Raw genomic sequence first — 22,194 nt, forward strand, 5'->3', positions numbered from 1 at the left:
CTGGGCGTCCGGCTGCCTTGCGGGCCTAGGCCGGGCGGTGTGCGAGGGGAAGGCGGTGTCTGCGGCGGGCTGGGCAGGTCAGCGTCACAATAAAAACGTTAATTATGGTTGTGTCTTTGGTTTTCTCGGTAGGGTTTCCTCCAGGTCTCCGTGGCATTCCCCACTTTCCCATGACTGTTTCTGGAAGATACCTGGTTAAGTTGAAACTGGCCATGATGTGATGTGGTGGAAGAGATGATGAGTGCCCAAGACCTGACAGCCAGGCTAGGCTTGCTGAGCCCATTTCAGTTTGGAATGAATTTGGTAGCAATGCCAATCTTTAATGACAGCTTCCTATTTCAGCCCTCCAGTGCATCCTCTGCAATAAAGATGTCAAAATATTGAGCTTTTCCATCACAGACCAAGGAAATAATCAGAAATAAAAGTGCCCAAGCTATTACTGGGTGGTGCATGCTGTGGACATGCAGGTCACACACTGATGCATCAGGAAGTAACCTTACAAGCACGGTGATTTGCACCCATATGACCTAATAGCAATACCTCACAGTGTGCCATATTCACCTCCTAAAATGAGAGTCTGTATGAGAAATGGGCGGATAAGTTAGCCGGGCTACTCATCTTTGTCTCAATGAGAGACAGATGTCTCAGAATCTGTACTCGTTTCGGAAATGTGGCCCTAAGGTGTAAAAGCACTGTCTCAGCTCAGTATGAGATTGAAGTGGTGGATAAAAGATGGTGGTGGTAGTGCAGGTGGCTTCAGTAGGGCATTGTGACTTTAATATCTTAATTATCCACTGTAACACTCCTATACCACCTACTCTTTCCCAATTTCAAATGTCACTCTTGCTCAAATTCTTCCTGCCAGTGTAAGCATTCTGAGCACGCCTCTTTTTTCATTGTTCCCATATGAACCAGTGCTCACCCTTTGCACCCCTCATACCTGTTGCTCCCTGCAGATTCTCACATAAGTCAGCAGAAGTTACCTGTTGAAAGAGATTACAACTCATGTGTGTTCACTGACACAGGATTCCCATCTGCTGTTGGGACAGATGAAGGAAGAGTGTCAGAAATGAAAAATTAAGCAAAAAGTTTTCATCATAACTTCCTTTCAGGCTCAAACTGTGTTGATATCTGCAAACAGAGCACAACCTGCATTAGCAGAGGCCCAACAAAGGGTAAGGCTCCTGGAAAGGTGTAGCTCAGGCATCACATCAGAAGGGGGTGCATAGTTTGAACTAGGGCCCAAACTAATAAAATTGACTTTCAGCTTGGCACCTCTCCCAGTGTTCTGTTTATCCAGTGGGGATTTAGCTCCTTGTTTTAATTTTTTAGTTCTCCCATCTCTGTATCTACATGTACAATTTTCTCTCTTATCAGTCCTAAATTTTCTGCCTTTCTCTCTTTTGATGAGTTTCCATAGTACTCCAATTTTGTTTTCTTCATTTTTCCCAGATTTCTCCTCTTTGTACTTACTTCCCTGAATCTTGTATTTCCCATTATTTTCTGCTCCATCCTTCCTTTTGCATTTCTTTCTTCTTTTTCTTCTTTTTAGTCTCAAATTATATCCTATTTTTTGTCACTCTTGTTTTGTTCTCTAAAATATACCTTAGTGCCTGCATTGATTTTGTGCCTACCAAACAGTTTTAGATTTCTAAACTTTTAGGAGTTTCTCTGCTGAGCACAGCAAGGCTTGTCACACTGAACAGAGTAACACCTAAATATATTTACAAAGAAAAAAAAAAAAAAAAAAAAGATGGGGGCGTGAAGGGGGAGGGTGAGACAGCTGGCTGCATGCTCCAGTTTCATTGGTTATCCTCTCCACTATCTGCCAGTACTTACATAGGTTGCATTTGGACAGAAAGGCTGGGAGGCCAGCAGCTGTAAGCAGCAGAGACAAGAATGAGACGGTGGCTTGAGAAAAACTTCAGAAAACTGTAAATCTGGTTGTAGGGCAGCTGGTTGGATTGATAATGCTGCAGCCCTTAAACACAAAATGCTAGATTGGTATAAAACCATTCTGATGTAAGGTAGGTGTTGGTGGTAAGCATACATAAATAAATGAGGGAATAATTTTAATCTGGCAGGATTATGCAAGATCAGGTATCAGATATCTGCATTTCTGAAGCAACTTCTTTGGCCAGCCCAAAGTTTCTTTTGCCAGTCTTTTTGTTCTCTCCTAATGCTCTTGGTGCTGTTTTGTCATAGAAGCTGAATGTTTCCAGGAAGTTGCTTTCCTTGTGTATATGCAGGTTCGGGTGCATATTTTTCCTCTTATTTGGGCCCTTCCTGGAATCTAGTGTTTTGTTGTGAGCTATCTTGGCTCCAAAAACAGTAGCTTCGAAGAATTCAGTGACAGCATAGCATTACCAATCAGACAGAGCCTGGATCAGAGCCACAGGGGAAATCATGTGTTTGGCAAGCTCACTCCCTAGGCTTTGCTCCACGTGATCCCAAGTGGACCAACTCAGAGGTATTTGACTTGCTGAGAGTCTGTGGAAAACATTATCAAAACCACCATGGGAATTCAAGGAATGAATTTGTCTGTTGTGTCATTTCTTTGCAGATGCATCAGCCTATGGGACTCCAAACAGCACAGAACTGGGTCAAGAATGCTCCCGCCAGGAAAGACAATGGTAAAAATGAATATTTCAGTTCTGACTGTCATGACCGTAACTTACACAAGCCTGAAACACAAAGTTCTTCTTTCCTCCCACCACATCTGTACCCACTGCACCTGATTTTTGCCTGATGTTTTCCCAAGCATTTTTTCATATCATAATGATGCCGCAGTAATTGTTAGAAAATAATTCTATCTGAGACACTGAATCAATCCTTTATTTTTTTCTAAACAGAATTAATGCAATAACTTCAGTCTAGACAAGGCTCCCTCATTCCCCACTCCTTTGCCATATCAACCCTTACCATTAATGAACTTCACATCAGTCAATGTGGAAGTGAACTTTAACTTAGGATATAGAAACGAAATCCATCTGACATTACTCAGGACATCAGGTCAAGCTGCTGCCCAGCTACTCTGCCGCAAATCTAAGGATAAAACGTGCTTATCAATTCCAGGGCAGCCTTTAATTTACTTATCCTGGTTTAATCAAAGATTCCATTTTCAACATCCAGACTCACATTATCCAGCATGGAATTAACATGCATACCTTAAGAAGATGACTGTTCTCTACTGTGTACTTTCCTATGTGCAATCTTTTGTGTGCTTGGAAACTGAAAGAAAGTCTTACCCAAAGTCTTTTTGAGCCTGAGGAGCTGTACATCCCACATCTTACCAAATCACCTGACAGTGGTTTTGTCTTCCACATTCTACAACAGCTTGCAACACAGTTAATTTTTCTTTTTGATACAGAGCTTGGAGGGCTGAATGTACAGAGTGACTTTTTTTTTCCAGTTAGTGATGCTGCTGTTGAAAAAGTATCTGAAAAAAGTCTACTACCACTTAACAAAATGATTACTTTTGTTTCCAAAAATGTTCTTCTTACTGATGTGTTTCCAATCCTGACACGCTGTGAGAGCACTAGCTTTGCGGAAGTATGCTTTGGGTCAACACATGACTAAGTTGTCCTCCCCTGTACGTTGATCAAGATGTATTAGCATTATCTTACAAAAAAAAAAAAAAAAAAAAAAAAAAAGGCTGAATTTATCACAAATCAGCCATTAATATTGTACTTTTAACTGCTAAAAATCTCATTCCAGTGCTCAACTGCTTCATCTGTGCTGGCAGAACTCTTTTCACAGAGCCAGATGTGACACTCTAAGGAATCCTGTCTTTGTCAGTGACATTATGTGACTACACTGAAAGCTGAACCTGATGTAACTTCAGCTTTGCTGTTTCACTTTATGCAGCCAGTTGTTTGCAGGAAATGACACCTCTGGGTCAGGAAGTCTGCATGCATCTGCACTGAAAGCACAACTGTCGTGCCCAGACACATGCTTCTTGCTCAGTTTGTCTTGCAAAGACTTTGCAAGAATGCAGAGGCTGTGGTGATGGATGTGGTGATAGTTCTGTAGTACTTTATATGAGCTTTTGAAAGCTGCTGAGTGCTTCAGTAACAGTGGGATGCTCCTTATCCAATGTTACCTGCAGTGAAACAGGGCAAGCAGCTTACAGAGTAACAGAAGATCAGAAACTGGGATTCAGTTTAACCTGGGATGACTAATTATACCCCTGTAATACACAGTAAGAGTAAAGAGAATATCCTACGCTCTGTGTAATTTGCAGTTCATGCTCACATGCAAACCAAATGTTATACATGCTACCAGTGGCTGAGTTCTGCACAAATCTGGTAATAATAAATGCAAAACATGCTGCATGAGGAATGTGCCCGTAACTATACTGCTTCTTGTCCGGCAAAATCAATTAATATACCTGTAAATTTAAGTCCACAAATACAATAGGTGTGGGAGACAAATGTGAGGTGGAACTTCTGCCCTTGATCTCTAGAAAAGAAAGTGAGCAAATCAAGCAAATTTCAAATTCTCAAATATGTTTTCTAATCTTCACTCTTCACTATGATACAGTTTTGCTTTAATGAAATTTCTCAGGTGATAAAATTGAGAATGAGCCTGAGACTCCATTTCTGTCTGGGTGCAAGTGTCAGTGAATTTGGTGGAGGAAGGCTAACCACTGTAAAAGAAGAAATGAACGAAGACGCAAATGGAAGTAAGCTAGTGGTAACAGATTATTTCAGCTACCCAAGATTGGTGGCTCATATGTCACAGTAAAAGTAGCAAATTCGTGTTACCACAAATGTCTGCTTTAGGCAGTATTTAGCTTTGCTGGTGTGCTAGAGATTTAGTTCTAAGTAACAAATGAGATTTGATTTAAGAAGTAATTACAGCTGAATCTCACTGTCACAGTAGCTGCAAGATAGTGAAGATTAGTATATTGATCCTAACTGCCCTGTGTCCAAAGACATAAAAACACAAAACTAGAAGTATTTAAGAAAATAAGATCCTTAAAATGGGTATGGTATCTATTAAAGTATGCCACAGTAGGATGACAAAAACTTCAAACATGTTTCATTAGATAATTTACTCAATTAATACATAAGTCTACCTGGAGGTAAAAGCAGTGCCAGTGATGTTAGCAGGAAGTGTCGTGGACTGAATTCTGGATCTGATGTGTATAGGGAGGCTGAGTGGGGAAACCTTAGTTGCAAGTGGCCAGAAATAAATCCAAATAAAGATAATTATGTGGAATAAAAGACGTGCAGGCATCAGGAGACATGTTAAGCTACATTGAGAGACTGGCTCAAAGTCAGCAGATCTAACCCCTCTGCAGATGTTAGTACTTACAGGGAGCAGGCCACTGGTGCATGCGTGAAGCAAGCATAAGGGGAAATGGTTTTAAAAACTGGAAGAGGGTCGGTTTAGACTAGATATCAGGAAGAAATTCTTTACTGTGAGAATAGTGAGACACTGGAAAAGATTGTCCAGAGAGGTTGTGGATGTCCCCTCCCTAGAAGCGTTCAAGGCCGAGTGGATGGGGCTTTGAGCAACCTGGTCTAGAGGGAGGTGTCTCTGCCTATAGCAGGGGATTGGAACTAGATGATCTTAAAGGTCCCCTCCAACCCAAACCATTCTATGATTCTATGATTATTTTTGTAGATAAAAAAGTGAAGTCATTGTTAGAAATTGTTATGAAAACATATGATAACAAAATAAAAGAGGTCATTTAAGTTACAAGATTTCTGTTTCTTTGACACTATTAAAAACAGTAGCTGGAATGAAAAAACCGCAGAGTTCGTACTGCCTTTCTCCACTTCCAAGGAATGAAGAACCTCTAATTCTTGTTTTTCTAACTTGTTCTTAAAACCTAAATGTTGGAGACTCACACTACATCTTTACAATCTATTTCTGTCTATAGAAGTTTTCCCTATTTTAGCCTGAGTTTTTCCTTCAACAATTGACACCTGTCAATTTTTTGTTTTTGTTTTGTTCTCAACGTCACAAAAAACAGTCAGCAGCATCCCTGCTGGGTTTATGGGAACTTTCTACATGTTGGAAGGTTATCATACACTGCCACAGCTGCCATCAGGCTTTAGTTTTTAGAACAAGCATATCCTTCTTTTTTTTTTTTTTTTTTTTTAATTATTCTCTATCTCCTAAATATCTTTAAATATTTTCTTCTTCTTCTTCTTTTTTTTTTTTTTTTAAACCTCTTTTTGTATTAGCCTATTAAATTACACCAAACTAAGGCTTCAGAGAGGTGAGTTAAGAAAAACAATTAGTAACCGTATCTTGTATATAACACATGTATTAAAATGCCCCAGGATGAATTTTTCTGTCTTTGCATCAGCTTCATAATGTTCACTCATTTTCAATATGTGGTTTACTGTAACACCCAGGTCTCTTTCTACAGTGCTGTTGCTATTATCAACTTTGTATTTATGCATTTGATTTTCTCTTGCCTCAATAGATTATTTGTACTCGTCTTCATTGCATCTCATCTTATTGATTACTGAGCATTTCTCTCATTTATCAAAATTATTTTGAATTCTAATCCTTCCTCCTACACAGTCCCATCTACTTTAGTATCACGTGGAAATGCACACACACAAAAATATATATATATAGTTGGAAACTTTCAAATGCAATTGATTTTTAAAAATGAAATTTAAACCTTGCGGAAAGCAACCCCACACCACTGTTCTTGTAAGCATAGCTATCCCCAACTGATTTTAGGTGTTGTGGAGGGTCCCACTATTGTTTGAATCTGTTCTTTGTTTTCTTTTAAAGAAAAATTGTCAACAAATCAGTGAAGACACATTGCATAAGTGATATTTTGTTTTGGTATTTTTTATCTTTTTGAGTTGAACATAAAAAGTGCTTTCTGTTTTATAGTGCTTCATGCACATTGCTGAGATTAACCTCCAAAATGTTACAAGTTTCATTCTAAATCATAACAAAAGTCCTCTCTTTTCATCAAGTTGTAGTTATTACATGAAACAGAAAAGTAAACTGCTTTGAGATTCTCCTTGGAATTACACGATGCTATAAGATGCTGTTGCTATAAGAGAGTTCGACTCTTCTGCTTGGCAGAGCTTGGCTACGAGCAGCTCTCTGTCTGACTTACAAAAGCACCTTAACTTATAGTTGTATGTTTAGATTTTTATTTTAGAGTTCAGATACAGTTGCCTGACATTAAATTCAGCTTCCAAGGCTGCAAATTTATGGCACTTTGGTAGCTATATATTTTGCAACAAGCAGTTTCCAGAAGTGGACAGCACTCATTTGATGTCATTCAACCCATTCATGTCAGTCTTCAGAGAGAGAACTGTTGAAGAATTTAATGTCTGAGTTGTGTCTCGTGTAAGGGTAGATAAGAACTCTGAACTAGCTAGACACATCAGGAGCCTTCTGCTTCTCCATGAGCAGAACAGGAAATCTAATTTGTCTCATGTGGTTTCCTGCTGAAACACGCATTTGTAGTGAAGAATGTATGAGCACTGCAAAATTCACTTACCAGATAGTGAAAGATACCCTTTATATTCTGACATTTTTTTTCTGAGGTGGAACATTAAACTTGCTAGAAAATGACTAAGAGAATATAACATGGAAATTATTTCTCTCTTTACCTACTTGGAGCAGAATAATTTATAGATGATTTAGAGAAAGAGATATAAGCCCTCTATTTTAATGTATATATTTTAGATATTAAAAAATGGAAGAGGTTCTCACTGATGTGAGGTCTGCCCAAGGCTTCAATAAGGGGCACCTCACAGCTCTGGGGTAAGCACTGCTCTGCTGCATAGCTGAGATAACTGACAAGCTTTCATGGAGATCCAAGCTCTTTTGGGTACCACCAAATCTCTCTCTGTGGGAATGCACGTTTTTAATCAGTAGGCAGAGGTAAGGCCAGCAAACAGCTGGGCAGCAGCTGCTGCAATCACACAAGGGTGCAGATGGAAGATCTGGCACCGAGTAGCTAAACAACTTAGTCAGCTTGACAGCAAATAATACCACAGTTAGAATTCCTATCCCTACTAATCCTGCTTCAAACAGCTTGGGAAGGGAAATGTTACAGAAAGCCAAAAGGAATTCTTAGGATTTCTTAGTTTCAGTTCTTATTTAAAAATTATTCTTGTTTTGCTGAAGTTTATAATTGTTATATAGAGTAACAAAGGTTCCAGAAGCTTGTAACATTATGCTTTCTCTCAGGTTGTTTGTACTTGAGAGCACTCAGTCAGAAAAACTCTCATCTTGCTCATCACAGTGTTGCATGCTGGTCTTATCTGTCATTGCACTGCAGGTCATTAGCAGCTGCAGCGCTACTTAACGACACTCTAATTAGCATCTTGAGAGTTAGTCACTTCACTTTGTGCTGATTCACCTACAGCCACATAACTACCTGTGATGGGCTGGCATGCAGCTGTGTAGTTTCACAGCCATCTCCAGGTACTTCAGGATGGGTAGGTCTCCTTTCTCCAGCGCTTGTGGCCACTGACTCCTTCATGGCAATGCTGGCACTTGTATGGCTGCTCAGTGACTCAGAAAACCTCAAATAACTCACCTGGGAAAAAACAGTCAGAAAAAAAAAGGTGTTATTCTCAGCTTTTTCAGCTTTTACATCTGACTGTGCTGTCTCTTCACGTGGGGCAGAGTTGGCCTAAGTTATGCGTAATGGGGAATTAGCCCAGAATTTGAGATGTGGAATACCAGAAGTGTCAGGACATAAGAAGGCTTCACATGGATTTTAAAGGATATATATAATTTCATACCATGTGTGGATTAGCCTGAAAACAAGCAATAGAAAAAAACTACTGCTATTTCTGAAAATGTTTTGGAAAGTTTTTCACCTGTCTACCATCACTGATACAGACGTTTACAAGGAGAGGTCACTGCTGTAACTAATAGAACAGCAACGTTCTCTGGAGATCTACCACAGCCATGTGAGCATGGCTGGTCCAGTAGCTCCTTGACCTTGCTCTCAGCTAACTTTTTTTATGCCAGAAGCTAAGCAGAATGAACCAGATATTCCACTGGTTTTACAGTTCTTATAGTATGCTATTATTTACAGAACCTGCTTGACTGAACATTTCCTATTATTTATAACTTTTAAATATGAAATCTGACAGCTTCTATTTATTTACTTACTTATTTTTTATTATTACAGACATTTTGTTACTTTTTTTCAAAGAAAAGCAATTCCTGTCCATCCCAGTGCTTCCCAGCCACACAGTTAAGGACAATCACTGCTACATGCTGGTGGTTGGCATCTGGGTGCAGGATACCTGTGCCCTTAGCTGTGCCTGCAGTTGGAGGACAATCTGTCAAGACTGCTGTTAGCCCAGGTGTCTGGTCATAGGCTGCACTAAAAGACCCTGAAATCAAAGACTGTGGCTGAGATGTGAGTCATCAGCAGATACCAAGCACATTTCAGAGAAAAACCACTAAATGGAACATGCCTATGCTGCCCTCTGATCTTTTTAGCTTGTACTTATGTTAAAGAAGTAACACACAGAAGGCAAGAGTTAACAGTGAATGACAGTGACCTCAATTGCCAAGAAAGCCTTACTGCCCAGCTTCTTTCTCCTGCTTTTCCTCATCTATATGTTCCTGTTATCTCAAGTCCCCTCCCTTTTTTGTTCCAGCTCGGATTATCAACGGGCTTTTCTGTTAATTGATATAACTTACCCTGCAACGGAAAAAAATATCCTTTTTTTGTTGCTTAATGGAAGAAACTGGCTCACAGAAACACCTTGTTAGCTCTGTGCTGTAGGCAGGAGTGAATGGCTAGTGCTGGGGCAGAAAGGGGGGAAGCAATGTGGGTGTCAGCTGTGATAGGCTGTTAATTCACCTCATCAGAGCTGTGAAACCATTACTTGGGGCTCAACAGCTTGTCTTGCAAGCAAAGGTGGTGAGAATACCTGCCAAGAAGGTTCTATAAGCTGTGATTAAACATATTGCTACAGCAGCTAATGTGGGCAGAAGCTAGAAGTGGAATGTTATCCAAGCCCCAGGTTTTCATTAGCTGCAAATACAGCACTGATAATAGAATAATGACAGTCAAAGCATAAGTGGAATTCTGAAGATATCTTAAGTAATTTGTAGCACTGAATAATGAATTTAAGAGTAAAAAGTGCACTGCTAGATATTCAATTTCCAGTTTATTCAAATTATTGCTTATATTAATGCAATTAATATATAGCACATTTTGCATAGAATCATAGAATCACAGAATCACAGAATCATAGGGGTTGGAAGGGACCTCCAGAGATCATCGAGTCCAACCCCCCTGCCAAAGCAGGTTCCCTACAGTAGGTCGCACAGGTAGGCATCCAGGCAGGTCTTGAACATCTCCAGAGAAGGAGACTCCACCACCTCCCTGGGCAGCCTGTTCCAGTGCTCCGTCACCCTCACTGTAAAGAAGTTCTTGTGCACATTTGTGCAGAACTTCCTATGCTGCAGTTTCTGGCTATTTCCCCTCATCCTGTCTCCACGCACTGCTGAAGAGAGTCTGGCCTTGCCACTCTGCCCCCCACACCTCAGATATTTATAGACCTGGATCAGGTCTCCTCTCAGTCTTCTTTTCTCAAGTCTAAACAGATCCAGATCACTTAGCGTTTCTTCATAGGGTAGATAGTTCCCTTTTTTGGATCAGAATTTAGTGAGGGTCTTTCTGTTGTTCATAAAAGTGTGTGCATATATACATATATGCTTTCTGAACTTCTGCTTGAGACTATAATGATCTCAACTATCAGAACACCATGGGACTCTGAAAGAGGATCTTACCTCTGAAAAATTATTGTACGTCTGATTTTTAGTATTTGCGTGCTAACAGCACCCTAGTAAAATCAGGAAGTTTTACCAGTTCCAGTAGAGTTGGGATATCAAAGAACAGAGATGCTAACGTCCGTATTCACAGAGCACACTTAGTTGCATAGATATCATTAGATGACTTGCCTGAGGCATTTAGAAAAGCCTCTGTGGAACAGGCACTGTACCTAAGCCCTCAAATCCAGGAGTACTTCCCTTACTACTGAACTTTGTTGTCTTATTGTGCTTGCAACAAATCGTTCATTTAAAACTGGATTTAGACTACTCTAGGAGTTTTGAATGTTGATCCTGGTTGGGGGGAAGGATATAAAACTGCTGCTGATGCACAGAGTTTCCATGTCTATGACATAAAAAACAAGCTTAAAATAAGTAGTACTGGGTTCTATTGATGCCCTGAGGAGCTGAAGTCAGAGAAGTGAAGGAATACCTCTGAAGAATAAAACCAAGACTTAGCATTACTTTGGTGTTACTAAGAAAGCTGGTCTGGTGATGTTCTGTGCACCTGCTTGGAAAACACAACACATAAAAGAAGAAGAAACAGTTTTAAGATTAAGTCTACATTGTGAATATAATATAATCATAAGTCTAAATCTTGAAGCTTTCTTTTATATAAATTCATTTTGTTGAGATATTTAGAGGGGTTTTACATATATTTTAAGGAAGGAATTTTAAAATGGAAGTGCATGAAGCATTAAACAAGTATTTTCCAATGGAGTTTTCTCTGATATGAAAGGAATTCTTGGTGTCACCTCTCATTTCCTGTGCTGGCTGTAGGACACCAGGAACAAAAAAGTTGAAATTCTAACTAGTGACATTTAAAAACTGGAATATACATTATTCTGATATGCCTTATATATATGACTTTAAATTATCACTGAGAACAGAACAGGACTTTGGAGCACCTAATGACCTTCCCCAGCATAGATTTGATGTGCAGATATATGCATGGATACATCTACTTTGCCCCTTTAAATTTGTTCCTAGGTTACTTAGGGTTTGTCTACTCAGGGAGCTCAGAGCTGCTGATGGATGTTACCAAGCTTCATGTGAACCAGCTTCATCCATGAAAAGGTAGCAGAAGGTGAAGTGTGCCAAATTCATGGCTGCTGGAAGCCACTTTCAAACTTCTAGGTAGGTGTTTGCCCTGTGGCTCTTCATAATCATGTAATTATTTGTTGCTATTTTTATCTCACTGTGAAAGTATTAATCAGACAAATTAGACAGCACACGCAGTCTACAGAATAAGTTTTAGCTCAATACACCTGCTTATGTTGTCATAACATAATTATTAGCTTTCTATTTTCATCAGATTTTTGTTTTCTTCTATTATTAATAAAACCATTTTTATGAAATGCAGACTGTATTGAAAATTAGTATATGAATGTCATTTTAGTGATCATATGGACAATGTATTTTCTATTCTTGACGTCCTTCTCTTCAGGACATTAACAGTATTTAATAAGTGAAAATTGGATTTAAATGCAAGAATGTAAGACAGATGCTATTAGGTAGCCTTGAAACAGCAACAAAAGAAATCTGAACACATAAGGCATGAAAGAAGCCATACACTTTAAAAAAAAAAAAAAAGGAAAATTTATGCTGAACATGAGCAGTGTTTGTTTTGTTCTTCAGTATGCCTAGTTTAATAATGTTCTAGCAGTGTTACATATCTACCTTCACTGTATTTTTTTTTTCCTTTTCGTTAGTGTTACTACTGGCAAGATTCACACAAATAAACGTTGACGCATTAAAAAAATAAAAAAGATGAATTTTTTCAGAGTGTGTTTCCATAGGCCCCTGGGCTTTTCTAGCAGCTCACTGCCACCCAAGGAGTCCAGCTCTTGCTTTTGCTGTGTTCCAAGACCTTCTTGCAAGTATCTTTCCTGCAAGCACTTCTGTGACCGCACAGCTCTGTCCTCCCTCTTGCTCTAGTATTGTTGCTCAGAGCACCAGGGAAGAGAAATCACGAGAAAGCAATGAAGCAGAACTATTTTTCAGTTTCTCTGGCTTCTAGGAACTGTGGCTTCTACCCATCCTCCTGAGACAGCCAGTCATGTTCTCTTGGTCTGAAGGCCTCTTATGACTGTAGGCAGGGCTGAAGACTGGGTACAGGCCAGCAAAGGCATGAAAACAAAGCAGAGAGAAAGCATTGGTTTGGAGTGGTTGGTCATCCCTGGCAACACCCTTGGCACAAGTAGTTGAGGTCAACCCAACTGGCTCCTCTGTCTCCAGACTCTAAAAAGGTTGCAAGGAGGAGCTAGGTTTATAGAGAGACAACACTTGCAGATCCCAAAATGTTCATTTAGTAGAAATGAAGTCCTGTTAACAAATGGGCAGCTTTCTTTTTTAAGAACACTTAGTTAAAAGGATATAAAAACTATCAAGATGTGCAAGCTTCAAAAGACCGTAAGTAATGTCACTTCTGGCTGTCAGATGCCGTAAGTATGTGTAATAAGAGCCAAAGGGAAAGAATAACAAACAGTGCTTTTTGAATTAAAAAAAAAAAAACGTGTCTTTTCTGTTCAGCATTGAAAAGGGAATCAAGTACTTCTGCATTTATTAGGAGTTATTTTTCTGCGTGCCTGCCTTTATTCTAAAAGGAAGAGTGAATGAGAATGATGAGCTTCTGTTAGCTTAGTGAGGTGGAGAACAATTGTGAAGAAGCGGAAAGTTCAAAGTACATGATATTGCAAACAATACAAAAGATGATTTCTCTAATGAGAAATACCAAAACCAACTCAACAATGTTTCCTAGAAATATAGTTGCTGTAATCCCTTGAGCTCCATTCAGTTTCACATTGCAGTGTTTGCACAAGTGATATGAAGTGAAGACTTATCAATTATTTTAAAGTAATTCTTAATGTTACATTTTTGTCAGTGCTTCTTTGCTTTACTCAAACTCAAACATACTCTCCAAAGTAGCTCAGGCTTAGAATAGCAATGAGGTGTGATTAATGGGAGGTAAAAGACATTGTCGTCTCAAGCTGTGATGCCAGCACAGTTACTGACATAGGTTCTGATTTGCCTCAGAAATAAAAATTTTGTTCAGAATCAAAAGGAGCGTACAGCTTTCTTGTGGCTTCCAATTGCAACCTGTCTATACCGGTTAGCCAAAATGCAAAGCAATAACCAAAGTCATAGTCATTTACAGTAATTGTAGGCTTGAGTTGGGACTTAGGGCTGATGGTGAAGGATGAGGAAGTGCTCAGGGGAGAAAGAGGCACAGAACTGTGGTGATCTTGCCCTGGGAAACTCCCTCTGGTGCAAACTTGGCAGGGGATTATTTGATAACCACAATTTACCCTTATGCTCTCCATCTTTTCCTCAGCAAGGTGGTCCGTCCAGTTTTTATTGCCACAGCTCTGTATTGGTTACAGCTTCAAGGAAAGGAAATGTATACTTGCCACTTGAAGTACCCAGATGCAGGACAGACATCTTGAGAGGACACGCTCAAACATTTCTGCCTATTTTCAAGTGAACTTGCAGTTCTGGAACTTCCAAGGCAGATGAGGAAAAGAAACTGAAGACAGTGAGATGAAGGAGGGATTATTCTCCTTTAACCAGGTTGTAACACAAACATTCAAAAACTATTTGGTACTTCCATTGTCACAGGAACCACGTGACCACAGATGAGAATAACATATTTCCAACCAAATTCTGTAACAACATTTTCTCAACTGCTAAAGGAGTAATAAGCTGATGGTAAAACATGAATCATTTAGTCTATATAAATACATGATTTTAGCATGGGTGCATTGTGGAAAGCTATGTCACAAGTGTATGATGTATATTGAAAGATGATGGATAATTTCACTGCAATTATTTGTTCTTTTTCAGAAGCCATCTTATCAATTTCTGTATTTTTCATGATTCTCAGCAGTGTAAATGTTGTAAGAGTTTGTTCCAAAATTAAATGATAGTCAGTGTCATTAAACGTGTCCCTTTGTATGCTATTTTACATTTGACAGTTCATCACAGACAACTTGTACATTTACCTCTGCATAACCTTCACTGTGTCTTATAATAGTATATATTTTCTTCATTTACTCAGGTGAGAAAAAGATAGCTTTTCTTTTTTAAGGAGTGGGGCACTTGTCACGGTTTCTATCTGAGCAGAGCTATAACACAATTCACTTAAGATACACAGATAATGCTTTCTATCAGCCTCAGGTCTCGTACCTACTCTTTACACAGCACAACAAATATACAAATCCAGTAAATTTAGATACTTAAACCTGTTATTACTATTATTTAATGTGATAAATATTTAGTATAAGATCCTAAGTAATGTGTGGGAAGGTTGATATACAAAGAGGTTGGCTATGTGGCTGTGATGGATTTAAATTACAAACACACTTTTAAAACTTTTAGTAGCAATTGGATTCATTTATGTAGGAATGCAAAGAAATGAAGTTGCTGCATAAATGTTATCTGTTGTGTGAGATACTTTACAAATTTATTATGTTATCTTCAAAGATATATTGTTTTCTAGATTCAGGATTCTACACTTGACTGTAAAAATTTTGGCAGACAGTCTCCAAAAGTCATGTGTGTTTCCTTTTTTTTTTTTTTTTTTTTTTTTTTTTTTGCTTAAAAATACTCTGTTTTGTTGAGAAACTGAATTACATTTGGAAGATAATTTACTTTAAAATAGATACATTAATACATTACCAAAATAACACACATTTTTTGCTTCAGTCCTCCTTCCCATTTTATATTATCCTTTATTATTGTTACTGGTGGTTTTAAATAGGTTGGTTATGCAGCAAAATCTCATATACACGTGACTTCTAGCAAAAAATATCTCTTGGCAATAAGATCACAAAAATGAAGACCAGCCTAAAGCAAGAGTGAAAATATCCTCTGTGGACAGATGCTAAGTAGAAAGAATGAGTCAGTCTGGAAAGTGAAATTTAGGGAAAAAGGAAGGCAGTTCTGCAAAAAGATAACATTGCTATGTCCAAAAAATCATTTTCTTGAGCATTTGTGTCAGTGTCACAGTGGAAGAGAATAAATGGTAACCATCACTTACAGCTTCTGGACTTTTCCCTGAACCTTAGCTCTAGAAGTAGATTACACTCGCTCTAACACATACCCATCAACAACCATGCCACCTACTGAAGACAGATACAGCAGATCACCGTGTCAACAAAATACCAAGAAGAAAACACCATACCCTTTCAGGTAAAATCCCCCACTTGTCTATTAAACGCATTTACTTTCATTCGCTGTCTGATTCCCCATGCTTGAATACTATTCTAGTTACAAAAGTACGTGCAGTTATTATGACATACCTGTAGTGAAAATTTGAATACTTTTAACCTTTTATTTTCTCAAATATTGTTGTTTGGCTTTTACAGAGACTGAATTAGGAAAATCAGCCAATTCTGGATCAGGATTGATGTAGCAAGGTCATGAAGCATTTCAACCGTGCATGAAAAAGAGCTGGTAATGTTGGAATGTTAGTATATGGTATTCAATTAAGTGCTACATATTGTAGGAAGTAAAAAGAAACTATTGGCTTTGTAATGGAGTCACACTTTACTTTTTCTGCAACTTACCAGTCATTATCAAGCTCTGATGGCAGATGAAGGAGCCAGTTTCTTCCAGTCTTTAGCAGGAAAGAATAAAAACTCTTTCCTATAACCAAATCTCATAGTTTTAAAAGTCACAGTACTGATTAACCCGTATGTATTAGCTTTTGTCAAGCCCATGTGTATTAGCTTTAGTCATCTGAATTTTTCTTGGTCTTTGCTGTATATCTTAGACTTAAATTTCATTTTACCACCTAATTTAATGTTATCAAAGCTTTAGATTGCAATATCAGTGTGTCTGCATCTTGTTGAAAAAGTATGAACTATTTCCAATGTGACTTGTGAGCCTGGGACCAAACAGGGCAACAGAAAAGAGGAAGGAAAATGTGTGATGGCTGAGAAAACTGTAACAAGTCCTTACAAAGTTGAAGATGTGAAGTGGGTATGATACAAACCTGTCATTTTATTCTGGTCAGAAAACTCGTGGGATGGATGAGAAATAGGACATGTTTGAGCACTGGAACTTTTTTTTTTTTTAAACAAACTATGAGATGAATTCTGTGAAGAAAAAAGGAGTTAGTCAGTATCACCTCATTTGTCATTCCTGTAGAGCAAAGAAGAACGTGTTACTTCAGCTCTTCTGAAACCAAGCTGCAGCACGAAATTCATACAGGTCCCTGGAAGATCTATGTCTCCACCTATAGATAGGAATATCTGCAAGCACTTATATTACCTGTACAGCTGTCTGTCTTCAGCACTGTTGTTTGGTGTCTGTATTAGAAAAAATACAGCTATAGATTCATACACAGTAATTTGACAACTCTATCTGGGATTTTGTAATTCATAAAATTCTACGTGAATAGGAAAATACTGATAAATTTCAGGAGGTGCCGAAGTATAGTCCAACTCATTTTAACAACCGAGGCTGTTATGTAACAGGACTTTTCCTTGTATGTCCTTTTTCTAAAGGAAATAGAAGATTTTCTGCCTCACCGTGGAGAGGATCAAAAACTGAGCCAGGTTACAGAGCTTATGGTGAAGTGAGGAGTTTTGTTCACTTCAATCCCAGAACCACCAGATTCCATCAAAGTTGCTATCACCACAGTGGTGGTGGTAATATTTCAACACTTAGTTGAGGATTGTGTCCCTTAAAGTCAACGAACTTGTAGCATAGTATTAATATAATCTTTAATACTCATTAAAACTGAAAATATGGCCTTTTGAAATAATACTGCCTTCTTTCCTGAAATGGTTATAGTGCTAGAAGCATTATTTGACAGTAGCAAAATGTCTTATTGATGTGCCTTTAAAAGAAAGTTTTACAGAAAGCATTTTAATGCACTTAGCCATTGAAAAATTTACTTGCTGTGCAGTTTTCTGAATAACATATATTGAATATAGTATTTATGATGAGATTTAGAACCAGGATGTATTAGTATGTAGATGAAAATTACTTATGCTGTGTTTTTGCAATTATTCTCTGGCATAAATCTGGAATGAAGTCCCTAGAAATTCCAACATAAAAATCTGAAATGTAATATTAATAACCTGAAATTGAGTAGTGCTCTTGAACTGTAGTAGAAATCTTGTGTCCTCAATTGTAATTAATTTCATTCAATTTCAGTATACATGAGAGATGAATGTGATGGAAGACAGTATCAATAAGTAATAAATGAAATAGTATCAATAAGAAATAAATGGAATAACTGATATTCCAGATCTTTACAGACAGTGCTAATCTTGTTGCAACAACCTCAGGCATAGAAGGATACTAATTAATGACTAAATTTGAGAATTTAGTTTAAAAATAAATAATCCTAAAGCTTTTTGCTTAAAAAAATATAATCGTTCTTAAAAATTAAATCTCTAAATTTCTGCTAATTGATTCACATGCTTGGCTATATTGTATTATTCACTTTCTGAATAACAAAAGCATTGGATAGTGAAAATAGTTGTAAGAAGCAAGAGGAGAAATTATTTCTTGTGCCAGTTGACTATCATTCGATGACTAAAAAATTATCAATGACAAGGAGGAAGCACAAACCTGCTTATACTGGTACTTCAAAATGTTACAACTTGAGTTGTCCATCTGTTGTGCTGAAAGAGGACGTGATTTTTGCTCCATGTGCTATTATTGCCATTATGGTAAAGCTGCACAAACAGATATGTAATACTGATTAACAGAAAAAGAACAAGAGACAGGGCTATAGAGGGATATTCAGACATCTAAAGCAGGATGTCAATTTGCGACACTCTACCTGTCTTCACAGTACAAAGAGGGAAGAGAATGTGCTTCTCTCTTTTAGTCAAGTCTAGCTGGGTAGATGGCTACTTAGAAACTCCTGAGTTTCATGCATTCAGTCTGCTTGTTCCAGTCTGGCACTCTTTCTGAAGTGTCTTTCTGCTATATTCATTGTGTCAGCCAGAAGTGGTAATGTTGATGCTCTATTGTAACTTCTGAAATAAAACAATCCTCAAGTTTCTTCATATGGTTCCCGTAGGCTCTCAATATTACTCTGAAACTTACTGCCTTTTACTGCCTTGGCAGATATCAATATTGATTGTGAAGAGTTAAATGAAATGGCCAGGATGCCTTTGGCACATTGTTCATAGTCTCACCTACGTTAACATAAAAAAACATTAAGTAGAAGAGACTTGCAATCATGCATGGGCAAAAAAAAGTGGCCATTGCACCTTTCACTGCCTCATGAAGTTTACTACCAGACAGAAGATAAATTTGAGTTGTATGCAGTATGCAGACTTCTGACCAGCCAAACAAAAAAAAAAAAAAATTCACCTTAGAAAATCTAAATCATCCTTCTGAGTCACAAAACCTAATCAAACACTTTATATATATATTTCCATTATAATTAGCACAGAACTGGACATAAGTTCTTTTTTTTATCTCTATAATTAGAGTATGATCACTTAATTTGAATTTCCCCTGGATGTATTTTTATAGCACTTGGGCCATTCAGGTTTGTTTCAGGTTTTTTTTTTTTGTTCTTGATTTTTTTTGTGTCTATTGTTGCATTGCTTTTTTTCCTGTTGCTGTTGTTTTGTTTTCTATTTAGTTTATACTTTGCTATTTTTAGTAATATTTATTTTGCCATTGCTAATGATATTAACTTTGAAATTGACTTGGCCAGCTGAAGATAGGTCTTAGTTAATTTTCTGTAGATGGGAAGTTTTTTTACAGCGTGATGGAGATTGATCTTTACTGAGAAAGCCTGTCTAAGTTTTCTTTTTGAAGGATTAATATAGGAGCACTTTTGATTGCTATTTCATGTAATTCAACCTTCACGCATGGCAAGCTGACAGATGAAAGCTTCAAACTCCCTCCTGAATTAGAGAGAGATACCAGAATCCCGTTTTCCTTATCTGGATCTGCACTTTCCTGGCAAACAGTGTCCTATAATGGTGAAGAATGCAGGCCACTGTTAACACAGTCTCACGAAGAAATACTACTTGATAAACAGATTTTATAAATATCTTATCATTTTTCTAATACAGAAACATAAGAAAGTAGGGCTAGATGGGAGATCTGTGATAATCTCACCTGTGCCAGCACCTGCTCCTGAGGAGTCTAAATGTCACAGTGCTGCCTGTATGAGGTATTTAAGGGTCACTGGTTAGAGAACTGAACAGAGGAAACATTTTTTAAATATATAAATGCAAAGAGTTTCTTTTTGCTGCATTTTTGAAGATAAACGTCTCAAAGAAAGAACTAAAAAAAAAGTGGATATTATTAGTGGAGATAGCAGGAAACTGAGCAAGTGGATCTGGAGATAAAATGAAGGCATGGACAGTGGCAGGGTAGTCAGGGAGCATCACCTTAGGGCAAAATCATGAGATGTGACTGGTAGCAAAGAATAAAAATAGTAACTGTATTCAGGATGGAAATATATGAGAATAGCAAATTAGCAAATGCCTGGACTGAAAAAAGGTTAAAACCTAGCAGGCTTGAATAGGAGAATTTTTATTAAAAAAATTAAAAGACAGATTAAAAAAAAAAAAAGTTAAAATATATTACTTGCTACCAAGATACCGCTTCTAGAAGACAAGAATTCTTGAAATAATCAAAATAACAGAATAATTACAAGGATAACCAGAATTATGTATCTGTTCACTGTTTAAAAAAAATTGCAGGAACAACAAAGAAACCCCTTAAGGAAACTCAAATCAAGAGCTCAGAAGAAGAAATCTTATTTATAAATATATATATTAAATCAATATATTCCCTATATGAGGGGATAAAGTGAGGTTCTTTGTGTTTTCTCTATGTAAACTGCCTTTATAGGGGAAAATTATATCTGTGCCTTCTCTTTGAACTTGGTAATATCCTCAGAGTCAGTTATCACAGAGGGAAGGGGCTTCTTCACAGTCATCTTACTAAAGGAATTACAGAGCTCTTCAAGTAGGTGACATGCTTTTGGGCTCTGTAACGCCCAAATCAATAATATTAAATAGCATATACTATAAAAAGGAATCCTGTTACAAATGGATTTCTGTTCTAAAACAGATTACATCTAATCTTTTAGCAAGTTTCATCCTTATGAGACAGTCTTTAATAGAAGTATTAAGCTTGCTCAAGCTCTATAGCATTTCTTTAATGCCAACAACTATAAAGCTTTTTTTTTTTTTTTTTTTCTCAAGGAAAGGATCTGGAATTTCCGGTATTCTTTTGGAGCTTTTTCAAATCCGCTGCCTTTTAGTGCTAAGAAGCGTTTCTTTTTTTCCTCAAAAATGTTTTCTGCAGCTGCCATTGGGAGCCCAGTGTTACACCTCCCCTTTCAAATCACTAATAACGTGCAACTAATGTGTGTCATTTCTATCTTTATTTGAAAAGAATATTTTATGCATGGATACATCCACTAATACATACAGAGGAAGAAAGTTGGAACATTGTAAAGTGGTTCTCTCATTCAACCTTAATACACACACCAATCAATTTATATATATGTTTTCAAATGCAATGCATTTTTCTATGTTACACACAAACAATAAATGCTTTTTTTCAGACCAGGCATTTTTTTCCTGTTTTGCTTTTGACAGGGGTACTTTTTTCAGAATTAGTATTTTTTGTGTGTGTTTCTCAACAATCAGCCATTTGACACCTAAGTAAATCAATTATATCCTGCTCAGAGTGCTTTTTCTTAAGGAATATCTGCTGAAATATACATTGTCTGGAACATATGAGATAGAAACGACATCTAAATTAAAAAAGTTTGGCAGTTATAGTGAAATATTCATTTGAACATTTCTCTGCTCACCTCGTATTTCTCTGAGTATAATCACACTTACGATAATGCCAAAAGCAATTTCAGCACTGTATGACAGTGAGGACTAACAGTTCCCATAAGATATTGTCTGGATTTGTCTTCTGATTAGGTATTGAATGGAGTTTCATTGTGGATTGGCTTTAACTGTTTTTTGTAAAACATTGAGAAGCAGGGGAGACTTCAGTTTTCAAAGCTGATCATCACAATGGAACAGCAAGAAGAAAAGTGATCTGAATTATACTGGATTTAAAACTCATTGTACTTTACTGAACACACCTGCTAACACATTTTCCTATTTTTTAGGGCTATAATACCATTGCAGTACAGTATTTAAAACTACTTGAACACTATCAGGAAAATCATTTGGGGAAAGTATCCCCCAAAATGGAACAGATTCCAGAGTCCATTTTTATTTTAATCAAAGTTTTTAAACAAAATTTTTCAATGCTACAGCATTTTTAGTGATCCTAAAAGAGGCCTGTCCAGTCTAGTGAAGTAAAGTAAAAAGTACTTCCTGTAAAATTCTGTCCATGTGTTCAACTTCTGCTGTTGCCATGAGAAATTTGCATAACCAC

General features: G+C 37.5%; 1 long non-coding RNA gene across 1 annotated transcript; it reads left to right on the plus strand.

Annotated features, from left to right (window-relative positions):
* The first annotated feature begins 1,876 nt into the window (after positions 1 to 1,876).
* LOC122189608 lies at positions 1,877 to 14,636 on the plus strand. The gene is made up of 4 exons (XR_006181881.1): positions 1,877 to 2,027; positions 2,564 to 2,633; positions 11,788 to 11,934; positions 14,132 to 14,636. It is a non-coding gene; the product is annotated as an uncharacterized LOC122189608 (long non-coding RNA).
* The last annotated feature ends 7,558 nt before the right edge of the window (positions 14,637 to 22,194 follow it).

The sequence above is a fragment of the Lagopus leucura genome, unplaced genomic scaffold (assembly GCF_019238085.1).
Source record: "Lagopus leucura isolate 7727_CA_CO unplaced genomic scaffold, USGS_WTPT01 Super-Scaffold_100157, whole genome shotgun sequence".
Taxonomy (NCBI): Eukaryota; Metazoa; Chordata; class Aves; order Galliformes; family Phasianidae; genus Lagopus; species Lagopus leucura.